Raw genomic sequence first — 21,269 nt, 5'->3', positions numbered from 1 at the left:
CAACCTGTGGAAGATAGCTCTTTCATGAAGTGTGTTAGTGTTTGGAGAAATCCAACCCAGTTTGGCTGGAGATGTGCTCACAAACAGAGCTTATTCTCCTCTGAGCCACTATAAGGGAAGGAACTAGTAATTCTGTACATGTTACAATTGATAGGGAAAATGTCTACTAGCTTAAGGTAACTTGTGATGTAGAGCTTTAAGGAGATGCACACAAAGGCTAATGTTAGCCCAGTGGAGTTAATCTCCCTGGGCTCCTTTCATAATTGGAGAGAAAGGCAGTCTGGATGGCTGCCTGAAGGAGTTCAAGTTGAAATCCTTCTCTGAGCCTCCCCCGGCGACCTCTCTCATCATTGAGGTGATGACAATGAGTTAGACCTCAGGCCTCACACCACCAGGCTTAAACTAGTCTTTGGGAATATACTCATGGATTGCCATCGTGGGATGGGAACATGCCACACTATTCTATAGCTGAGCCACACTTGGTCATTAATGGCAAAGCCAGGTTTTCATCAGAGGTTTTATGTGAACAGCCCTACTGGAACCAGCTGCCTTTTTTCCATGGCTGATTCCTGCCTTACTATATACCTGGCACACAGTCCTGGCTGCAGCTGCATGGCAGGATTTGATGAACCAAAGACCTCCAGCTACAGTGTGACAGATCCTCATGCAGGCTCCTCACCCCCACTTCTGCTCTGCTGGCAGTGAGATGGGGATTGGGAAGAGCAACCTCCTCAGGCTCCCCGTCCTTGCCTGCTACGATTTGGTGGGCGTCCTAAGGGCATGGGGGCTAGGCTAGCGGCCATTGTGCAGCTCACCCAGCACAAATTCACCTTGGCCCTTGGGGAGGCTGTGGAGTGCAAGCAGAAAGAGGAAGCAGAATCTGGTTGACTGAACAGCAACAAGCATTTCTGTTATTCTTGCAAAATCAGGACCTCGTTATCTGTTCCCAGGCTATAGGAACAGGCAATCATTTGGCAGGCATCCAAAAACATGTGCCTAAATCCCCACGTACAGAACGTAGTAGAAAGAACATCTTGATCTCTGACTCAGACACTTAGACAATGAAAGCAAATTTAAAAGAAGTTATTAATAATTAATAATTGAGTATATAACAGGCATTAGGCCTTATCACCATTTACAGGGAAGACTGATCTTAGTAAAGATGCCTAGAGTTGCACAAAGGTGCTGTAGCATAACCGAAAGCCTGTTAAATTTTCCCAACTAGTTTTTTTAAATGCATTCTTACCTCTTGAATTTTTTTCAGGGGAAAAAAAAAATATCTGCAGTCCTGGAATGCCTTGCCAAAGATAACGAGAAAGAAGAAAATACGAAAAAAGAAAAAGAATGTAAATGTCTACTTTAATTATTTCTGTATCTTTCAACTAGATAGGTTTGCACAGTTAATTGCAAAAATGATTAAAACAAATGCTATTAGTCACCATTTAAATCCTTTTTAGAATAGGAGAAATGTTGATAACGGGAATAAGCTTATCCTAGGCCAACGTATTTTACCAATAATAGATTTACTGACTGGAAGGTAAACGAGGGAGCAATAATCTGAAGAGCTGTTAGAAAGCTGCAGCAGAAGGGGTGGAGGCTGTGTGGACAGCCTGAAGGGAACTGGGGGCTGAGGTTTCCTGGGTTTTAACCGTCTCTTTTTACAGAGGATGACTTGCGTCTGGAAGAAATTTGTGGTCAATTCCTAATATTGTGTGAATTTTCAGTGGTAAGACAATATTAACAAAGTGAAGGTAGCATCAGTGCAGTAGTATAAGGAAATAGTGAAGGAAAAGATATCAGTTATCTATGTATGGAAAACTGAGAAACTGTTTCTTTGGGAACAAGTTATATTACTATTGTTGAATCTGTGGCTAGTATCTTAGCAGATAGGGAAAGACACTTTAATAAAGCTTTTGATCCTGATTCCTTCTCTGCAGAGTGGTTCAGGTCTTTTAGCTGCAAACTTCTCTCTGGAAGTGGAGACCCTCCAGAGTTTCCCTCCAGCATGAGGCCTAAGTGATCAAAGACATGGGTAAGAGTGTCTCCTCAGTGTATTTTACTATTTTTGTTTCCGTTTCTTCCACTATATTCTATTTTTCTTCTATGAATGGGTTGATAAGCACCTAGAAAACGTCTTTAGCAATGCTTTTATCAGTGTCACGTGTAATTTGGTCATGCTAATTTTCTAAAGCCAACTGTAAATTGAATTATAGCAGGAAGAGAGACATTTGTAATGTTGTAAATATAGGCTGAAATATTTGATTTTTTTTGTTTTATTTTGCTTTTCTGATTACTTTCACAGGTTGAACACTGAGTGAGTGATATTCATTGCTGTAAAAAATTGGCTTAAACGGCCTATTAGCTGCACAGGCTTTCTGTTGGCTTTTTACCAACTTGTCCATGTCGTGTAAAACACTAAAGGAATCAGTGGATCAGCAACTGATATAAGTCCTCAAAAGTATTCTTGGTGTTTGTGTGGCTGATATTGAACAACATGCAGATTTTGTTTTCCCTCAACTTAGCCTTCAAGCGCCACAAACATTTTTTAATTAATGTTTATGGTTTTTGGCATTCTCCAAGCAGATCAATAACATCATACAGTTTTTAACATTATTTCTGGGAAAATTGCTAATACTTTCAGGACATTCTGAGGGAGGAGTCTGTGGGTTACCAGGTTGTTTATCCATTCACTGTGAAGGCACAGGGATGAAAAACAAGCCAAACTTGACATTTTTGGAGACTATTGTGTTGTTTGTCTCATAGAGAAAATGAGGCTGACATTTTAAAGTATGCAATGAATGGTATGTAAGTAATGCTGTGCCACTGATTTACTGTGCAATCAGCCAAAGTGATCTGTTTGATTTCACAGACAGCAATTTCGGGAGAAATGGTCAAGGCCATAAACAAAGGCACGACAGAACCCCCTAACAAGCTAGTAGGCTTGCAAGGATGAATTAAAAAATATTAGGAAATATGTTGTGGTATTACTATCTTTCTTCCCCAGTGCTAGGCTGGTAGTTTAGGAAGAGTAGGAGCAAGTGTGGAAAAGTTTCTTTATATACTCCTACCTGTACCCTTACTGTCCTTCTCACGGGGAAGCCAAAGGGGTTGCTAGTCCGAGCTTGTGATTGAATGTATCTCCGTTATTCTGTAAGAATATTGATTTAAACGATATGAAACATCTGGTAGCTAAGAGATGTCCAATGGCAATTAAACTAGATTAACTTATTTTTGTTCTAGGTGGAAGCTTCTTGGGTGAGATTTTTGCTTTACTTTGTCTGGAGGAAGAAAAAGGAAGTCGAGAAATTTATTATCATCTTCCCTGTCATGAACAACTTTACTTCAGACGCGCTGCCACAAGTTTTCCCGCTAAGGTTCTTCAGCTTTTCACTGGATAGGTGTGATTTTTTTCATTTTTGCTCCTTTTTCATTTTTCTCCCCTTTGTCCTGGCATGGTGCTTACACTGAATGGAAAGTACAGAAAGTAGTAGAAACGGCACCATCATTTTTAATTAAAGTACTCCTGCTTCACACCACTTTCAACTGACCTCTGCAAAACAGTGGTTTCTAAGTATTTCCACGGGCGAGGCTACTTTTGGTTGTACTTCCAGGCTCGTGACTCTTTGTCTTGGTGAACTCCCACTTCCAGAAGTGAGTTGCCTTCAAGCCTGTGTGGAGACTGCTGTGAGAAGGGGTCTAGCCGCATCCCCTCGCCCCTTGCTGTTGCAGCCCTAATTCACGACTTGCAGCGCTGTGTCTCACTCCCAACCGTGCAACTATAACAGCCTAAATGTTCATTATCACCCTGCGAGCTGCTGACGCATCTGAGATTTTAAATCTGCGTGAAAATACCTCCAGCTTGGAATTTTTTGGTATTAAAATGAGGAGTGTTAGGAAACATTATCAGCAACTTCTTACCTCCACCCGAAGCCGTGTTTGTGAGTAGGAAGTGTGAATCCGTTTGGATGCCAAACACGCGCGCGCACATGCACTCCCAGTGAATCTTAATTAAGGAATACGCCACCAGCCAGTATAGATTTATTTTTCTTAAATATATTCCAGAAAAATCTAGCAGGTTTATAAAGATTACCATGCCATTAAGTCATAATAGTAGAACAGAGTTCTTACTGAACCAGAAAACAAGCAAAGGAATAGAGGCAGAGAGATGACAGCCTGCTGTGAAACCAATAGTTACAGATTGGTTTCCTCTAGTCGCAGTTACCTTTAACTGCTTTAGATTCTCAACAGCTTTTCATTAAAAATCTCCATGTGGCCTTTTAAAAAAGGAAGTGCATGATCTCCTTATTTTCGCAAATGCAGGTACAATGTGTATAATACTAACTCCAGATTGGTAAATTGGTAGATTGTTATTTAATATCTTTTAGGGGGCCAGTTTCTGTACAAGACTAGTCTGGTTTCCAACAACATAAGAAAAAGCCACACAGTGCAGTTATTTTTCTGATATTTGTGCATCTTGTGATTAGAGCGGATGGAAATTTGTTTCAATTATTTGATAAGCTTTTTAGTTTTTTGTTTATTTTTGTTTTTGTTTCTGGGTGGGGTTTGATTGTGTTTTTCTTCTTCTTTTCTTAGGGGAGGGGTGTCAGATAGGAACTTCCCCAAGAAACATTCCATTTTAAAATTAAGATTTTACTGAAAATGCTTTGTTCTCATCCACATTCTTTGAATTTTGGGTTGTCAATATATTCAGAATATTCAGATTGGAGTTTTCATATGTTTTGGTATATAAATTGCATATTTTTGAAGGTTTATTGGCTTGGGCTTTTATTTTCAAAGTACATGTTTTTATTTATGTCCTTTTTCATGAAAAAAATAGTTCCTGATCAACCTCAAGAAATTATTCTTTCATTAGATGTCAAACACTCTTTTCGAAGGTATTCCCATAAAAGTCATCACTGATGCTCAGCACTGCATAACATTTGGATATGTTCCAATTATTGTTCACTGCTATTCAAGGAAGTCTAATGGAGGAATTTTCAGTCCAGACAGCATTGCCACAAAAAGTATGTAATGCAGTATTTCTGGAAATAGCTCTTACTCAGAGATTTCCTCAAAACTGTGTGAGGCTAATCTTTGGTTAAACAATCACAGATGTAGTAGCTTACCTAAACAAGCTAATTCCGATGTTACAGAAATTGGACAGTAATGCTCAGAAGGAAATCATCCGTACTTAGCAGGATTTATGGCATGGAAATTGCTGAACACTTCATAGTGTGCTAGTTTGTGACCTGGGGTTCATAAGTACAAAGGAATTACAAAGATGTACGATAATAGAGGATAATAATTTAATTTCTGAGGTTGTCTGAGTAGATATAAAGTTAATATCTCATCTCTTCTTCCTCCACCTACTCACCCACAAGATTAAATTGGGTCATGAAGTGCTGGAAATAAGGAATTGCCTAATAGTTATGGACATCATTCCCAAAATTATGTCCATGGGAAGAATAAGGCTTGAAGAGATATCAGCCTATGTGGTGAATCAGACACAGCTATAGTTCCTAGTTTGGGCAGTCAGGCAAGATGCGAGCTAACCGCGGAGCTCCCAGCACTTACAGTTGCAGAAGTGACCTACTTTGTGTGGGTTGATTCAACTCCTGGAATACAATATTCTTTAGGAATAGAATTCATACAGAACTCTAAATGTCTGGGCTAAGGCTTTGGCTTATATGTGTATATCTGGGTAAATCTACTAAAAAAAATATCAGTTTGCATCTGACCCTTCGTATTTCTTCATCTCAGCACCTGGTGTTCCAACACTCTGTTTAAGCTAAGAAGTAGTCCTCTGTGTGAAGTATCACTCTTTTCTATTGATTTCAAGGTGTTTTGTATCTCAGCCATACTCATCAGCCCTATATAGAAAGAAAACTCAATTCAGGAAGAATTCTAGAGCACAGAGCTCTAGTCTAACCACCTTGTGAGCTTGTGCAAAAACACAAATAAATTGATTTTTGTATGCGTGTATGTTTGTCTAACCTTATCCCCACTGCGTTTTGAACTAACATCATCAGCAATTTGCTGCAGCTACTCTAGCTTGACAGAAACCCAGGCCTGTCATTGAGATTTTACAGTAGAGCTGCTCTAGAGATCTTAATGCTTCCTTGTATTAAGGTCCTTATTATCTCTGCTAACTTTTATTTACCCCACATGTCATAATGCCCTCTGCTAGGCTAACAGCGCGAGGGACATTCAGAGCCCACAATGCTCTTTTGTAGGCTTGTTCAGTAGAAACGTCAGGGCAAATCTTCAAAAAGCAGTATTCAAAAGAGAACTGTAGAAGAAGCCTGAGAAATGCAAATCCTATTTAAATAAGGAAATGATGTTCTTCGGTGATCTCAGTACGACCAGCTTGAGCAAGCCAGGAATGCAAATGAAATCAAAAGACATACAGTCTGGCTTGACTGGCAAGAAAACTGTATGTGTCATGGAAATACTGTAAATGATAATGAATCAGAATGCCTCAAAGTTTTGACCTGAAAGGGATCAGCGGGGTGTGATTCGGGCCAGGATACCATTGGTTCTGGTCCGCTGAGATTACTTAGCAAATAACCCATCCTGCCAGTAATGTTTGTGAGCACAACCAAACCAAAGCAAAGTCAGAATGAAAAAGAAAAAAAATTCCTGACATTTATGCCCCTACAGCTACTGTATAAACTGAACTCATTATATCATCTTTTCTTTTTTTTTTTTTAAATGTCTGTCTCTCTCATTCAGAATAGGCCTCTGAGGGCTGTTGCTGTATTTATCCAGCTACGGGGCCAGATGCATGAATTCCAACTCTCTCATCAAGAGTGTATAAAACACTGAATGAGAATGGGAGGAACCAATCAAATACTGTGGGCAGAACTGGATTCCATCCTAATTTGCTACATACCCTCGCCTAATTGATGAAGAAAGAATGGCAGAGAATGAATTGATACGAGAGGATATAAGTGAGATGCCTGAATATCTTTGAGGCAGTTTCTCTGTTAATAATACAAACAGCAACAATTACAGTTTCTGTTGTTGTTTATTGCTGTTCCATTGCTTATCTTTTACTGCTGTACCCACTTCTAAATCAAAGATCTCATTGTGCAAGGCAATATGCAGATAAATATCAAAGAAGCAGTTCCTATCCAGACATTTAGATATCCTATAATGTTTACTGTACACAACATTTGAACAGAACAGCCATTTTAGTGTACAAGGGCTAAAGACTCACTTCAATTGTAATAAAAATACCATTATAAGCCATTACATAGAGAGAATCATCTGTGTATAGTGCTTGAAAAAGACAATCAGCATATTAAGTTGTCATATTTCGCTACCCAGTTTGTAACTATTTGTGATGGTGTGATGCATTCCTTGAAGGAGTTTATCAGTTTAGTTTTGGAAGGGAAAAGAGCTGTATCAGAAAAACAATCTTAGTAGTTATATTTTCATAATGTTTTGGTAGCTATGATCAAAATAAAGTTTACACATTGTTTCAGAATTGCTCTTGTACAAGTACGTTAGCTGTAAAAGTGAAAGCTACTAAATATGTTTGTTTAGGTTGCCTAATTGAGCAAAATGTGTAAGAAACCAAAAAGATAAGGAAACACATTAGAATTTCAAAGTCTCCATTTAAATAGCTAAATAAGCTGCTAGTAATTAAAAGAAATGAAATATGATAACATTTATGGTTATTTTAACTTTTATTAAAGTTCCTATTTACAAAAAAAAAAAAAAAAGCATCAAAGTCATGGAACAATAACAATTTCTGTCAGTTGAGGATCTGATCGATGATGGTTGGCTTGATGATGTGCTCCTAAACTGAAGGAATACAGAAATATCCTGTACACTACTTTTAAAATATTTAGTGATAAATAAAATATACTTTTTTAACATGGAATAATGCAATAATGCCTATTATGGAGACATTCTGATTATTATAAGTATCTTTGAAAAGGTGTGTATCAATTTATTCTAGAAGTAAATCTTAGATTTACTTAGATCTTCATAAGATCAATTGTGCAGTTTTCCAAGAGGAATGAATATTAAAGAGTTGATATTTCATACAGTGTCTGCAAAGACTAGAATAGCTTACCAGCGTACATCAAAGATTTAGCCACCTTAAGCTCCTACAAGAGAAGTTATTTTTTTCCACACTTGCACATGCTATGCATGCATAAGCAAGTAATCTTAAGCTGAGATGAAGGGGAGGTGAGGTATATCTGATGCAAGCAAAGACAATGTACAGATGAGAAAAAGCTATTTCATAGCATCTAGATGCCATTTTCACAGTTAAAAGATGTAGTTGAAAACATTTTGGTCTTAATGTAGGAATATTTTTTTGAAAACTCTTTCTCTATCTGCCCTTCCCCTTCTCCACTTTTAATTTAATAGTTGTGATTATATAATTAGGTGACACCCTCCTATAGATGGAAAGAGAATACATTTTCTATAAATTAGTTTTATTTGTCCTTAATTGCATTGCACATGTATTTAAATTAAATTCACAGTCAACAAAGTATATTTCAAGTGTTTGTTTCACAACACAGCCATCTGTAAGGATATTTAAGATCAAAATAAGTTAACGGATCACAGATAAGCTTGAGCAAATGAGGGACTTTCTCACTTGGGGAAAGGGATGCTGCTTGTAGTAAGAGAGAGACATTGCTGACAGCACAGTTGGCCCCTTCAAACTTTTAATAATCATTCCTTCACTCTGAAGGTTCTCCCCACATCAAAATAAATAAATCCCCATCCCCAAATAAATGGGATGATTCCAGCTGAGTCCTCTGAAACAGGGCCAAGGGCCTAAAGAGTGGCGTTTTGTAAAGGGCTCCTTCCTCTACTGGATCAGCCTGTGAGCACATAGGCTCTCTCAAAACCAGCTTTGGCCGCCCTGTCCTGCAGGGAAAAAATGCAAGGAGCATTTCTGATAGTTCTGTTGCTGAATATCTCACATACAAGAATTCAAGTTTTACTGAGGAAGTACAAGTCAGCAGCACCTTATAATGCAGCATTTAAAGCAGTCATCATGGGAGGCCTGGATCCCAGTCCCTGGGGTAAAGCCAACCCGTGCCTTTTATCTGGCAACCGTATGACGTGAAAAAGACAAACGTATTTGCATACAAAGATACAAAGCAAAACACGGGGTATGTTGAGACAAAGGAGTTGAGGTTTGTGAAATACTTTCATATGCAAAAAAAAAAAAAGCGAGATGTTTAGGCATTTGAACAGTTTCAGAACCGAGCTAGTTATCTGAGAACTTACTTACATTTCCGATGAAGGCACTTGAATTCCCTCCACAATCCCCTTCTAAGGAGGCCTTAGAAGCTGAACATTTTCAAGAGCAGTCGTTTTTTGCGTTCAAGTCTGGTACAACGTATTGGCAGTGCCAAATTCCTGCAGCCTTCCTAATTGTTCTGAGAGGTGGCAGAAGATGTTGTTCTAGGTGTCTCAACAGGGCAATCGGAAGCATCAAGCATAAATGAATACTTGTCCAGCTGCCCCTTGGAGTCTCTTTTTCAGCTGTTTACTAATCTTTGAAAAGCACTTGGAGAGCTATGATGTAAATCATAAATATAAAAAGGTTCTATTTACTGAGGAACTGTTTCGCGGACCATACATTTAAATGCTGGGCTATGATTTGGGCAGCCAGTGTCTCTGTACTATAAAAACTGAGAAATATACTAAAGCCTACTGCTGCACGTCTCATGGAAAAATGCTACTGCTGATATCTGAGTAAAAGCAGGTGACAACTACTGCTATAGCCTATTTGCAGATTTACAGCACTGTTGTTAGGCATTAGGTTAATGGAAGTCACGGTGTAGTGTCAGCCCGTGATTTGACACAGGTCCTGACGAGAAGATTCACAGATAAAAGCAACACTGGAGAGTTTGGTGGGGGGATGGCAGGGAGGAGTGTAGTGTTTGTCTATGTTTTAGAAATTAGCTTTTCATTCCTGGAAAAAGTCAATTTAAAAAGAGCAACCAAGCACAGCGGAAAACACAGTCAATGTCTCCAAAATTACAACAACTTCATCAGAAAAATTTATTCTTAATCCTTGTTTTTTTTTTAACAAGGGGGCACATTGGAACAAATACTGTTGTGACTCAACTACAAATCACTCATCTTTTTGGAAAGAAAAATGTTGATGTTCAATTCCAGCTTTAAGTAATTTATTGCAAATAAGTTAATGAAAAATTGTGTAGGGAGATCTTTCATCCTCATGAGATTCCTTCAATCTGGAAACTCAGCAATATTCTATATTCAGACAAAGGGAGAGGCAATGGTTTTATTCTCTTTAATGCTGACCATTTTTATGTCAGCGTTAGCACACTGTTATCAATATCATGTATAGTGATACACATCTGCACATCATACTGATTTCTCAGGATAGTTGGAGATGAATCACCTTCTAGAAGAAAGATTTGTTCTCCACCAATGAGAGACGGAGGCTAAATATCAAGCTTAGACCAGCACCTAACTTTTGCACTGCTGAATATAAGTGACATGAATTTAATCTTAAGTATATTTCCCAAGTCTGTGGAAGAAGGTGGTCTTTGGTTATAGTTTGTCCTTGTGCAGAATTTCAGAATAAGGTCTGCACATATTACACCTTATTTTGATGTTTTAATACATAGAGGTACATTGACACCTTGCTATTTGTCAAGACTGTCCAGAAGCAAATTTCACCTACAGAATAAAAATCTCCATTTAAATAGATGAAAGTTTTTTGCCATTTATTTGGCTGCAAACATGAATAGATAGAAGGCATGGACAGCTAATAACGGCTAATGATAGCAACGGATTGTGGTATCACAATGTAAAAAATTGTCACTCAGCAGTTGTTACTTTATCTGACAACTTAAAATGTTCATGGTTTTAGCGTATCCTGATTGGACTGGACAAAACATATTAGACTGAACTTACTAAACTAGAGTAACCCATTGAACTACAGTAACATGCTCTGTTGTGCTTAACTTTCCATACCAAGGGAATAGGTCGAGTTAGTCCCATCAATTAAAAATATCTTAACTGATTTCTCCCCTTTCAGATAGTTCATTTCAATACCACCTTTACCTTTAAAGGCAGATTTCCTTTTTACTGACCTCTGTTATCATTTTAGGTGATTCATTTAGTGAAAGAAGACTGAATCTTAAACATCGGGATCAAACTGATCATCTAATTTAATGTTATGCGGAGTGATGTGAAATTTACTGCTAATATAACGTTTTCCTTCGAAGCTTGAATGCTGTTTTCTTTTGAAACATCAAGATTTACATAACATGTTAAGGAAAAAAAAAATGTGCTTCTTTAAATGATATCTTCATTTAAAGTGTACAGAGGGGAAAAATAAATATATTTCTTCAAACAATTTCTTAATAGAAGGTATAGAAAGGACTACCTGACATTTCTAATGTAGATCTACTTCACACACATGGACTCTGCATTAGAGCAAAGCAAATAGCTTTTAGTAGTGGGACAGTTAGCTTACATCTTTTGCTGGTCTCAAATATATTTACCTTAATTTCTCTGGAAAGTATTTCTAGCAAATAATTTCCGGCATATAGAAGTCTCATGGGCAGTCTTTTGACAAAATGTGATATTGGAAATAAAGAAGCAGAGCTATACCGCATTGTTTGTCTTGCTAACTGATATATTATGAGGTATTGTCTCCAGTTTTTGGCCAAATAAATGTAACTCCTAGAAGCATATTGTAGATGAGGAATTTACGAATTGAAAACTGGCAACTGTTATCTAATATTTGCTGAAAAGCTACCATTTTAACTTTTCTTCCAGGAAAAATATATGCTAGAATATTTGTAGAGCACAAACACAAAGAAGATACATATAGATGAAATACACTGATTATTTTAATGCCTCATGGAAATGTAAGACTCTGAATAGATAGGAAGAAATATAAGGGAAACAAAACAGTGTTTTCTTCATCTGAACATCAAGAGAAAAACTCTCCAACTACTCTATGACTTTATCAAAGATGCTGTACTAACCAAACACTACAAGTGACTTTCTTATGTCACAGACAACACCGTGGTAAGAGAAAGTAACTAGAACTGTGTACTCACACATCTTCTATTTTCTTTGCTGCACAGTCTGTGTTTAAAGCCATCCTGCCTCAAGATCACAGCAGTTAATGACACTTGCTTATTCCTGTGATTTCCTGCTGATAATTGTGGCACTCTCAAAAATAAGCAATACCATTCAGCAGTATTTTAATTGAACTGGCTGCAGTACAGAGCTGGGAGAAGTTCCCGAGGGAAGCAGGGTACACAGCTCCAGGTGAAAGTGGAACAGGCCAGAAGCATTTGCACCAAGTCTGTGTGCAGCCCTAACAAAACCCTTGTGTAAAATAATACAAACTGTCTTCCATACAAGAACCCACTGTCCCACCACCTTGTTGATGTCCCGTGTCTTTTCGCTTAGCAAGCTTGGTCTCTCCCCTTTACGGCTTCCCCTTCGGTCTCCATCTTTCATGTTTCTTACTTGGCTTTCACCTTTAAGAGTCGGGGTAGCATTTAGCACGTGCCCTTCACACATCAGATGACTGTGTGCCCTGGGACTAGCCAACCTTCCAGCGTTCTTCTGACTGTGGCTGCAGAAATGCAGGAATTCATTGCAAAACAAAAGCAAAGACCCAAGTATACAAAGAAAGTAATGTCTTTTCTTTCTCTCTCTCATCTCTCTTTTTCTCTCTTTCTCTTTATTTTTTATCTAGCTATTGGATTGTGCAAGTATTTGCGATAAAGCAGCTTCAATGAAGAGACATATAGTCTCTCTCTTAATAATGTTTAATTTAGTCCAATTTGGCCTTTTTGAAAAAGGTTTATGCTACACAGGACATGAAAACATATCCTATTCAAATCAGGATGAAAAAAAAAAAAAACAAAACACCTCACCACATTAAAAATTCACTTTACAATCATCACTAAGACAGATGGTTTAGTCTTGGTATCTTGGCACCTTTCTGCTCATTTATATTCCTCCCTTCCCTGCCCCCCCCCCCCCGCACCGAAAAACCCCGTTGTAATTGTCAGTATCTTCTTTTCTTATCAGGGAAGATGGTTCATTTGTAACATCCTCACACAAGAGAGGAGTGAGCAGAATATTACAGTGTGAGCTTGCATATCTGCACAGGAATCAGAAGCTTAAAGGAATATTTTGATTATGAGGATTTCATACAGTACATTTGAAGAAGTCCAGCAGGAAAATATTATTTATCACAATGGCCCATAGATGATATGATCAAAATATAAGGATTTTTCTTGTTAAAAAAGTAGCACAGAGAAAAATTGGTGTATTGGGAAGACTGGGCTACCGTGTGGACTGCTCTCAAGTGGAGTGAGAATCAGGTGGAAAGGTTTTTGCATTGCTGGCATGTTGCAGATGTAACTGTAGATCTGCATTTTATTCTGCACAGGGAAGATGCACAAGATGCATAATTCCCTGATACTCATTGACACATCCTCTCCTGAAACAGAGAACATCTTATGTTTCTGTCCTCAGCACTCCATACCCTGCAAACTACTCCTGTCCTACTCTAGACCTGATGGAAAGCCTTTTCCTAATACATATTACTTGCTTCCAGGAAAACAAAGTTAATTGTCCTTAGACCTTTATGTATCATACCTGTAGATAAGAGACCAATAAGTGTCAATGAGACATTGTCTACATAAAGACTTGCACAGCTATTTTTAAAATAATACAAACGCTTCTACAGACACTCTTGCTTACATTCAAAAGTGCCTTTTCCTTCTTCATTTTAAATATAACTGCAATCAAATGAGGTTATGGGAGATGCGAATGTGAGCCGGCTGCATACTCTTTTGCCCCAGTTTGACTAAATAAGTTGATATCTTAAATTAAACCTGTATAACTGCGAGTATAGGCAAGCCCCAAAACCAATGTTAAAGACAAGTTAGCTGTACTGCTGAAATGTTCTAGCCTCCAGACTAAAATTAGTTATATCATTTACACCTGTCAATTTAAGGAAACAAATTAAACTGATATAATTTGAGTTAAAATCATTATGAGAGTTTCCACACATGGTTTTACAGTGAATTAATTAAACGTCTGTCTGCATGGGAAACTTGACCAGAATAGCTTTCTTGTAAGAGTGTATCTCTTTGCAGATACTCCTATTCGAGAAATGCCTATTTGGTTTTTTTTTTTCTCATTCAATTTAATGCACTCTTAAATAAGGAGATCTATGGCTTAAGTAATATAGAAATACTTTATTTTAGAAGAAAAGATTCCCAGGTAGACAAAACCCTTACCGCATTTAAAGCCACACAGTCACTTGATGCAGTGTGTCGGCCAAGGTCTGGGATTTTTTAGCATTCATATCTTTAGAATTCCAGACCTTGCACATGGAAAAATATTTCAATTGTGATTCAAAAATCCTTTGACAGAAAGGAAAGTATAATTCATCATGCTGTGCTGGCTGATTTACTGTGCATATAAGCTCTACTTGTCACTTCAAATAACACTGATGGATTTAATTCCAGAGCACATGAATGAGCCAGTATTTTTCTCTTTCCAGTTCAGCTGTGCAATACTGTCAGTTGACAAGTGTGCTGAACTTCTAAGGCAAACTGCAGGGCATCACAGGATCTAAGAAAATCTAGCCAAAAACTGCGAGCCACTCCTTTGGGAAGAAAATTCTTGTAGTAAATTCCACATATATTTTTGGAAATGCTATGAGATGTAAGTGGTCACAAGGAGTTTGGAGCTGAGTGTGAGGATTTTGAACAGCTGAAGGTGGTTGCAAACCAACTGCAATGGAATGTCATATTAAAAATGATAGAAATGACAGGCCAATGTCAAGAGCGACCTCCCCAAATAATAAATTCCTGCAATCAGAATAAGATGCTAAATGTATATCTATATAATCGCATAATTTTACCAGATGAGCTTAACTTAAGTGTAGGCCTTAGTGAGTCAGAGTAAAGTTTCACCAAGCCCAGTATGGATGAACAGGCACAGGAATGAGGTAAGCTGATGATTTTCCAAGAATATGTCCTGCGAATATGTTAGTATAACTGCAATGTCCAGCAATTTGCTGCTTAGGGATTTCTGGAACCAGAGATGATTTGTTACTATTAAATAGCTCACATTGGCATTTTATTCCTTGAATTTGTCCAGCTGAACCATGTTAACCTTTGGCATTCATAACAATCTGCAGGAAGGAATGCCATTCTTGTACGAGGAACCACAATCTTTGTTTCTTTTAAATCTGCCACCTCCTAGTTCATCCGATACCCCCTAGTTCTTGTGTTAGAAAAGACGGATTCCAGGCCTCTGTCATAATCCCCCTCGACTGCAGTATGCAGGCACCCAAAATAAGCATATTTATTTGGGTTTAGTGAACTTATGTCAAAATTCAAAATACTACCCTAAATACCGATTTATCTTCCTAATTTCTGGACAATGACCTAGAAAAAAATGCATAACCAACTTAGCTGTATAAATACTGTATCCATTTAAATTTTCTGTCAAAAAAATTCCTAGCCAGTTAAAGTTGTGCCTCTGTGCCTAGAGTCCAGGCATTTTGGCTGTTGCTATTTCTACTGCTGCTGGCTGACCTTGTAAGTACCTACTTAGTAGGGGCTAACCTCTTTAAAGCAGCAAGATCTCTCTCTCCTCCCCAACCCCAACAACATAACATGCAAAAGCAAATTGCGGGGTTAGACTAAAATCCCACCCAGGGGACAGTAGCGAGCACAGGAGGATTTCACTCTAGTAAGGAAATATTCTGGGACACAGGTCTCTACATGGGGAGATTATTCTCCGGCCTCTACACTGCCTGATGGAAAGCAGAAAATCCTCTTATTGCTGTCATCTGGGCTGTGTTGCTGTGTCCCTTCTGTGCCTTAAGTAAGAGCCAGACTGAGAACCTTTCCATGTGGTATGTTGTCTGTTGGCAGTAACAAGACCAACCAGCATCTCTCTTTTGACTGTTTTAGCAAATAAAATAGCAAATTTAGAAAGGCTCAGGTGTGTTCTTAAATTGCTCACTGCTCTGAATGCGCATTTTGGGTTACTGGCTTTGGGGTTTTTTTGTTTTGTTTTGTTTCATTTTGAGGTTAGTTTCCAGCCAGATCAGCAAGCTCATCTGCCTCATCCTCCACCCAGATAGTATCACTGACACAAAAGAGGCAGCAAAAATCGGTGAGGACAAAGTGGAGGCAAAGGGAAGGCACCTGATGGACCCCACCCTGCCTGCAGCACAGTGGTCCTCCAGTCATTTTATTGAATCCTGAAATCACAGGCTAAAATTGTTTAGACAACAGTTTTCTCTGCTTTAACCAATTCAGACTACAAAGAGATATGTAATGGGATTATTCAGTCAGAAGTCAAAAAGGATCCTTTACTGGTCATTCACATAGCACAACTTGCAGAACCCAGCACAATAACATTTGTGTCAATCTGTTTGCATTCAGGTATGCATTTTAACAAGCATCTGGCCTTGTTTTAAAGAGTTTCAATGTTAGAGAAGCTGCTAAAATCCAGGGAATTTCAGTCCATTTGTTATTTGCATTCCATGTTAAAAAGTTGTCTCTGTTCTCTAGCTCAGATTTTCCTGACTTCATCTTCCAAACATCAAACCTCATTACACCTATTTCTGCTAGACCAAGACCCAGCTACAGTCTGATAGCCTTTGACTTGCAGTAATCAAGTTAGTAGCTCTTAGATCCATGGTTAGCGAACTTCTTAAACCCCTTAGTCTTTCATTATACAATCAGGCTTCCAGAACGAGAAGTCTCTTTGTGGCTCTTTTCAGAATTATGAGAGTTTTACAGCATATTTTCTGAACAACGGACACAAACACTAGTCACTGCATTCCAGGAGTCTTCTTGCTAGACTTCACACAGGATGGTGCCACCTGCACATTCCTCTCTGTCTTTATGCACATGGCAAACCTATTTGCCCTATTAGCTACAGCATCACACATAGAGCTCACGTTAAGCTGCTCGTCTACTGCAATTTTAAGTGTTTCTGCATTTCAAGTCCTGCTTGCCAGTTTGCGTTCATGACCTACTTACTTCTTTCCTAAAGGTGTATCAAAAACAACTGCGCAGTGAATTATCAGATTTGTCCATTATCATTTAAGCGTTCTTATCATTATTTACTACACCACCCATTTCTGTTATCTGGAAATTTTACTAGTGATGACTATACTCTCTGCAGACTACAGATAAAGATGTTGCATAGCATTTGGTCAAGAACAGATTGCACTGAGACTAGCTCCATAGTATGATGATTCATTATTACAAATTTTCTGATCTGTCAATTAACTAAGTTTTAATTAGAGATAGTTTTTAATTAGAGCTGAATAGCACATGATTTTCCCACATTGCAAAAATCTTCAGGATTTTAATTTTTTTCTGCTTTACTGAAATAGACTAAGATGCTAAAATCTCAAAATCCGGAAGGAATAAACAAACAAACAAACAAACAAACAAAATCCCAAACCCTGAGAAGAAAACTATCTGGGTGAATCAAAGTCGTTCATTTCAAAACCTCTGGTAGTTTCTATATTTACTTACATGGATTTTTATTTTAAAAATATTTCTCCTACATTTCTAAACAGTAACAACAACAACAAAAGTCAAAAATGTCTGAAAAAACAGACTCTTCCATTGAAAAATGGTGAATACATGAAAAAGTAGAGATAAAATCAAAGCTTAAAAATAACTAATATAAAGCAACTCCCCACCCCCACCCCCCCACCCCCCGAAAGCTGTAGTTTTGGCAAGCTGTCACTTAATCCATTGATGGATCTTCATTGACTTTTGTGTAGTGAGAATTTGGTTATCAGAATGTCATATAGTGCTACATAAAATGTTCGACAAATCAGAAAGATAGATGTTCAACAAACTCCTCAGATAACTACAGTATCCTTTAGCTCAGGGCAGCGATCCATCAGCATTCAATCTACTTTGCCTAGTCCTCTAAGATATCCTGAGATGCACCCCTCTCCCAACCAGTGCCATTTGGTGTGCAAATAGCAAGCACTCTTTCCCCTATATTGGCAGAACAGTCTGATGGCTTCGATGTCCAGGCAGTGTCTCGCTTGCTTGGACTACATTGAATTCATATCAAAATACTGGTGTCTTGTGTGTGTGTCTTCCACCCTTTTTGAATGGAATCTAAACAGCTATTCTTGACATGAAGATAGTCAGGAGAGAGGGAGAGAAAGGGAGAGATGCCATTGCTTCTGCATCTGTTCAGGCATTACTATAGTTTGTTCATACTGGTACGTCTATAATAAAGATATACAAAATCTATAAAAGAGTAGGAAGGAGAGAGTGTGATTCTTGGACTTCCCATTATCTACATTATTTATTTTTCAGTTCATTCCTCACTTAGCTTTGGACTCCTCCAGCTAGCTCTGTCCAATACCCAGATCCAGCTCCGGTGATAATTCACTCCCCAAAGGCTGCATGGAAGAGTCTGGCTCACTAGCTATGGCTCACTCTGCCATGCACACACCTCCACTGCTATCCTAGCTGCCTTTGAGCACTGAGTAAGCTCAAATTTCCTTCTGCCACAGCCTGAAATATACAATATGCCTCATTTTATAAAAATGCTGCTCTACAAGGTTGTAGACAAACCTTCTATCTTTGCAGACATTTTGAACAGAAAAAACACATAGGCAATAGAAATTATTTCTTAGGCTCAGAAGGCTCCTACCGGGGCCCAGAGGGAGCCCAGGGCCAAGTGCTCAGTGGGCTGGAGGCAGCAGTCTCTCCCGCAGGGAGCTACCCCTAAGCAATGTAGGTCTGAAGCCGTCTGTGACATTTGCCTGGGGGCCAGACAAATCTCCATGTCTCTCTTGACACTGTAGACTATGTTCAGCAAATCTAGTGCTTTTGTGGATTGTGCCAGAATGCCAGCGGTAAAGATTTTTTTCTGCAACTGTATGAAAGAACAAGAAGTGAGGTTCACTATAAATTCTGAACTCTTATTGCACAGAGACGCCTACCTAAAATCCTGAAAACGTGAAAAAACTTAGAGGAACCAAAGCCCTTGGCGCTCTTTCCCTTCCTTCCTTCCTTCCTCTGTTGTCAGGGGAGTGAAAAGGCTCTTCCAAGGCAACATGAATTCCTGTCCTGACTCCCCCTTCACTTCTTTCACTAAGGGGGACACTAGCAAAAATATTGCTAAATTTACCCTCAGAGGGTTGCTATAGATCCCTCTTCTTCCATTTGCTCCTTTGAGTTTCAGGTGTATGCTTCTCATCAGAGTTTTCTTAAATATCCCAAAAATCAACGCGTAGCATTTGGGATTTCTGCTGGCAAGATTTCGGTTCTTTCCCATGCAAGGCATAGACCTACGTCTGCCTTGAAAATTTGACTTACAGAGCTAAGGGCCTAACATTCAACCACTGCAGTCCTGAACAGCACTCCTAAATCTTGTTTTGAATTACTACCTAGATATTGCACCTTTGTAATCTTTGACAATCGTACTTGTAATACCATACAAAAGTAATTTCTCTTTTTTGTGACAGTGAGTATTTAAAAAAAAAAAAAGATAGTTTTATTTACATTGATTGTGGTACTACTCTGTAAAACTTTATGTATTCTATATCAATTTTCTTGGGCTTTTGTCCAAGATTAGTGCTGGGATTACAATCCTAATGTTACTTAGTCATTTTATTTGAACTAGTTTAAAATTTGTGTATAAACAAGGCCTAAAACAATTTATACAAGTGTAAGCTGGTTGTAGCTAGCTTTAAAAATTAATTCAAAAACCATTTACAGCTTTGCATAAATGAAAGCATTTCTCATTCTTTCCTTGAATTTCTCTCAGAAATGAAAAGCATTCTCCATGGGTGAGAAAACTAATTCTTGCCCGCAAATACTTCCAAGGAGAAATTTGATTATTTCAAACAGAATCACAAACCAGGAGAGAGTAGCTCTGTCCCAAACATGAGGAATACAGGGTGATATGTGCTGATACGTGCTGGGAACATCCTGAACACATTTCAAATGCAACCTAACCCTTAGTGTCAAGATTGTTAAATTCAATGGCAAAGTTAACTCCTTAAAGTTAGTACCACTATGCCAGGAATTAATTCATTTAGTAAAATTGAAAGAAACACCCCCCCCCCCCCCCAAAAATGTTATCTAGTTACTCTATTGTCCCAGAACTGCAGTGTTAAGTACATTCATGAATGTAGTTATCCTCACAACACACCTATGAGGTAGGGAAATTCTACACACGAGGGTATTAACACCTCCCTAAAGCATAGGGAGACTTATTTCATATCTGTTGATAGATTTTGTGGTTAGCAATCTAAATTGAATCTACTGTATATGTTATATAATACATGCCTTTACGCAAGTTTGGCTTTTACTTGGCTCCTAATATTATATCAGGACAGGCTCAGGCAGAAAAGCATTCAGCTTAATGTTGGAACCTCACTGGGGTTGCAGTTGGTTTTCTCTTCTTGGAGAGAAGGAAACTGGGACATCTCTCTGCTACATCCAGGCATGCGAAACTAGTAGTATGTTAAGCTTTGTGTAACCCAGTCAAAATTTCTGTATTGTGAAACTTTCTGGGAACGGCTTAGTTATCATCTCTAAATGATAGAAAAAAGAGAAGTTCTTTCTATCCCAGCAGAATGTCTGGGCCTAAAATAAACTTTCTGAGGTTTTGACTGGGGTGACACCATGATTTGCGGCATTCTTGGTCTTTCCCAGTCAAACTGGGACTTCTGCTTACCCTACCCTAATTAAAGATTTAAACCTTAATAAGTGTTCCCAGAAGCTAAATATGCTCAAGCTGGGTGAGAAAGGTTGGACACGGACAAAGTCTAGCTGCAGAACATGGAGATTTTCCAAAGCTGACTTACAACGTTAATAGGTATTTTGGGTCATTCTTAGTAGATAGAAAGCTTTTCCATATATGTAAATCAATGTTTGTTCAGAGTTTTTCTATGATAGCTCAAAAGAGAAATGTTACAGCAAATCTGACAAAAAGGAGAGAGAAAGAAATGAGATACTTTGGATGCAACAAGTAGTTCCAGGTGCAGTGGCTGGCAGAAAAACACCTCGCCTCCTCCTCCAAGTCTGACGCACACGACTTCTTTGTGTGTTGCAACGCCAGAAGGGCCATTGCTACGTACCAGTGCTTCATGGAAGCAGTGTCTCGGCCACAAGTGGGGCAGAATACAAATTAGATGCTGTCTGATGTACTTTGTCTAGCCCTAGATACCTGCTGCTGTGGAATGTGGCTGTCACTTCCCTAAATATCTA

The 21,269-nt window shown here is 38.5% G+C and overlaps 1 long non-coding RNA gene across 1 annotated transcript; it reads left to right on the top strand.

Moving 5' to 3' along the window:
* The first annotated feature begins 1,262 nt into the window (after positions 1-1,262).
* On the top strand, positions 1,263-4,342 carry LOC138066279 (uncharacterized). Its single transcript, XR_011139543.1, has 3 exons — positions 1,263-1,346; positions 1,938-2,032; positions 3,241-4,342. It is a non-coding gene; the product is annotated as an uncharacterized lncRNA (long non-coding RNA).
* Positions 4,343-21,269: the final 16,927 nt, after the last annotated feature.

Source organism: Struthio camelus, chromosome 2, assembly GCF_040807025.1.
Source record: "Struthio camelus isolate bStrCam1 chromosome 2, bStrCam1.hap1, whole genome shotgun sequence".
Lineage (NCBI taxonomy): Eukaryota > Metazoa > Chordata > Aves > Struthioniformes > Struthionidae > Struthio > Struthio camelus.
Note: the sequence above shows the minus strand (reverse complement) of the source record. Positions and strands in the feature narration are given on the sequence as shown.